Source organism: Triticum dicoccoides, chromosome 6B (assembly GCF_002162155.2).
Source record: "Triticum dicoccoides isolate Atlit2015 ecotype Zavitan chromosome 6B, WEW_v2.0, whole genome shotgun sequence".
Lineage (NCBI taxonomy): Eukaryota > Viridiplantae > Streptophyta > Magnoliopsida > Poales > Poaceae > Triticum > Triticum dicoccoides.
In genome coordinates, this window is record NC_041391.1 from 94,202,698 (window position 1) to 94,206,838 (window position 4,141).

Consider the following 4,141-nt stretch of genomic DNA (forward strand, 5'->3'; position numbering starts at 1 on the left):
GCAAAAATTTTAACTCTTGGCAAAATTTTACTAACTAAAACCTGGCTAAATTTTTGGGGTGTTATAGTTACTACCCCCCTTAAGAAAAAATCTCGTCCTCGAGATTTGGTAAGGTTTGAGAAACAAAAGAAAAATACTTTTACTAGATCAAAAGATCATTTACACAAGTGGTAAATAGAGGCTACAGTGAGAGGGCAATAAGTGCTGAATAACTACAGTGTGGGCACTGGCGTTGTGTGGAGAAATTCCATGTTTCGGACAACGAGTGATTTCTACGCGGGACGTAGTGAATTTAGAATAATTTCTAAATTCAACGATATGCTGGTCGTACCCGAGAACACAGTGCTCCCTCTGGCTGACAGGTGGGACCAGGGCCCACTGTCAGTCTCTTCTTCTACCTCTGGCTCTCTCTTCTACCTCTCACCCGTGCGTTTTCCCGGCTTTCCCCACCGGCAACGACTAGCGCGTAGGGCACCTAGGCCGTACTGCGGTAGTGCACGGCGTGCTGACTGCCGGTGCAGTGTGCACTCACATCGTGGGCCAGTGTGCTGTCGGCACTGCTCGCGGATTCGCCTCCGAACATCGGCGATCTGGCAATGAGCGGCGCTGGTGGACTTCGTCCACCGTACACCGATCCCGAGCTATAAAACAACTGCGATGCTCCTTCTTCATCTTCGCACATGGCCCCGCTCCTCCTTCTTCTTCTCCTCCATTACCGCTCACCGGGCTCGAGACGAGGCTCCGATGGCGGAGACGGTGCCGGACTGGTACATGATCCTGGTGTGTGGAGGGCTGGCGGCCGTGCTGGGGCTCTTGGTGCTCTTGTGTGCGATGATCTATGATGATCGTTGTGATGCTGCCGCTCGGGTGCTGGCTCTCCGCGGTGGCGGTGATCACGAGGATTAGGTGTAATCCCGAGTGTTTTACCGCTAAGGATGTGTTGGTGGTGGAAAGTGTATGGATGATTATCTGCTAATCTCTCCCTTGGCGGCATGTGGAGTGCTTAGAAGGGTGGTTGGTGAGATGTAACATGGTTGCGTGTATTTCAGGTAGTGTAAGAGTCCGAGTGGTTGCGGGTCTGCTGCCGTGGTGCTGCGTGAAATAAAACGAATAATCCATGCAGCGAGAGGATAAAGGATGCAGCAAATTTTTAGAAGAAGAAAATCTCATTCCCGGATTTTTCGTGGTTACACAGGTTGCTCACGAAGAAAATCACGCACAAATTCGAGGTACCAAGCATAAGTTACAACATAATAGTAAACGCTGAAATAACAAATATAGCAGTGACGTCTAAAATGAGAATGGTAACTGGACGGGGTCCTGATAAAATGTCTCTGGCAATGGAATACACTCCTCCTCTATCGGAGGAAGTGGATTGACCAGTCGATGTATGAGTCTCTCCGGATCGGGCCTCAGTGGTCTGCCGATTGCAATCTGAGGGCTCAGATCAGTGAGATTCTGGAGATAATCCATCACTCGCTGATTCAAATGTTCTTGCGCGATGATGTACTGGATGAGGTTGGCTAGTACTGGTCTTTCTCAATCCGCCCACCGGGGAAAGATGTTACTCCCCCGGGCGTTGCACGGCTCGGAAAGTAATAATATCCTTGCTCGCAGGCATAGGGTACTACGGATCGAAGACGAGCAATCGCTTCATTCGCAGCAGCCTGTATGGCCAAATGTGGGGTTGGCATAGATTTCCCCATGAAGGAAACCTCCGTTGGATCTTGGTTGGGGTCTACGGGAGGAATGTGTACTGCTGCCCAATATTCCGAGGGGGAAGGGGTGATTCTCGATTTGAACAGCTCGTACTGGGGTGGCTGGGAAGAACCCATGGTACTGTAGGTAAAGTCCCACAATATTTTGACAAAGCTACCGGGGGTTGCATCTGGGGTTCTCCGATAAATACTAGGGCTCGGCATGGCAAGAAATGGTGGTGAGAAAAGTGCACGAGATGAGGGTTGCTGGGTAAGGTCACGAGAGAGCCTTCTTATATAGCGCCTGGGCTGATTTATTTACCGTGGTGAAAGGTAATAAATATGCCAGACTAGCTCCAAAGGACGGGGTCAGTGTCAGGAGATATACATATCTCATAAAGAGACGTGTTACTGTGCAAGTCGTCGGGGTTGGTTTTGGTAGCTGAGCCTGGAAAATGTGTACTATGCTGACATAAATACGCGTGGCTACCATTAAAACAGGGGCACAAGGACAGGCTGCGTCAAAACACAAGATTTCGTGATAACAAAGCGGGGATACACTGAGACTCGGCACTACTCGTACAGCTTAGTCTACCTCGTTTACATCTAAACGGGCGTGTCTGGTGGATGTCGAGGTTTCTCCATGGGTCTCACTGCCTGGATTAGTCGGAGATGGCGGAGGAACTACAGGGTCGGGGTAGCGATGATGACCATCACGGGGATTGTTTGCCACAATCCCGTTGGAGTGTGCTCCCAAGAGGTGACGAAGCACTTCTGGGGTCATCAAGACACCTTGGCCGCTGGTTGGAGTTGACCTCAGGGTCTCGATCGGGTGTCCAAACAGCACGACTGGGTTGTCGGTGTCGGACTCGGCTTCCCTGCTTGCCGGGGCTCGGCGAACTAGCTCTCCTCGAGCTGCGATCAGATCAATAGTGATCTGATCAAACAATGCCTCTAGTGCACTTACATAGCGCACTAGGTGCAACAACGCGGGATCCGTCTCGTGGTCTCCGCTGGCAACTTGGGGTGGTCTTCCATACCCTTCACGCCTAGGGTAGTAGTAGAACGAGCGACAGTTAACTCTGGGCGACAACTGCCGAAGTTGAACTATAGCTTCACGAGCAGCTAGCTGGATGGCTTGTGGCTCAAAGGAAGTTGTTCTTCCGGTGAACCTGTAGGGGCGTTCTGGCGACAAACCCCTACCATAGATGTGCACAGTGGCCCAGAATTTGCGGTCTTCACCGCTCATGGGTCCTTGGTACACAACATATTATGGGGGCTCTTCTAACGCGTAGGCACGACGGGTGAGGTTTGCGAGTATGGTCACGAAACCTCCAAGATTGGTTGCTATGGTCTCATTGTGCACTATGGGACAAGGCATTGTGGCTAGGTTGGGGAAGAGGCTGTGCTGTGCTGTGCCCTTTTTATAGAAAAAGGGAACGAAGTCTTCCTTCGCACGCTGGTGAAGGAGACATCTTGTGTGCTGGTCACTGGCGCGAGATCGACAGGCTAGGTTGATAGGTTGGGCACCGACTGCCAGAAGTGTCAGGGTCACCGTGTGGCTATCTTGTGTGAGAAGCTCGGCTGGGGTTTGGTTAAGGTCTGGTGGGTTGGTTTGTCTAAGCTTTTCGACCTGGCTAAGATAGGATTAGCCAATGGTCAGCCTGGCTCTGATAGCAAGTCTGTCACGACCGGTTTTTCCGGGTATCAATTCCCAGAAAGAGACCGTCGTGCTCATCAGCCCCAGGATTACTGTTAGCTGATGAGGCTCCAACTTGATATAGAAAATCCAAGCAATAACAAAATATGTAGTACAAGACCATTCTGGCCTGTGAGTACAACAAATGGTTTCTAGTGGTTGATGGTGGAAGCGGTTTGTGGATCATCAACATCCATGGGACTCCATTTCCCAACAGGAACAGCTGACCAGGTTAACTCCTATCTTCGCGAGGCTACTATCCCCATTGCGGGTTCCAGGGCTTTCGTCGCGTCGCTCCTCTTCGCACCAGAAATCTGGCTAAGACAATAGCCAGGGACAAGCCAGTGAGTACTTTGAATGTACTCGCAAACATTATGAACACAGGGATAATATTGCAATGATGTGCTGAAAATATTTAATACTCATGACGTCAGCCACAAAAGTATAAATATAATCTCTGATGCGCGTAAGCATATTATATATGAATATGTAATATCATAGAAGTATTAAGAATATAATGAAATAAATAGCAAGCATGCCACAGTCGGGTGTCTGAGCGACACCACATAAAGGGCTTTAAAAGAAATGCCACAGTCGGGCGTCTGAGCGACACCACATAAAGGGCTCTAAAAGAAATGCCACAGTCGGGCATCTGAGCGACACCACATACAGGGCTTTAAAAGAAATGCCACAGTCGGGCGTCTGAGCGACACCACATACAGGGCTTTAAAAGAAATGCCACAGT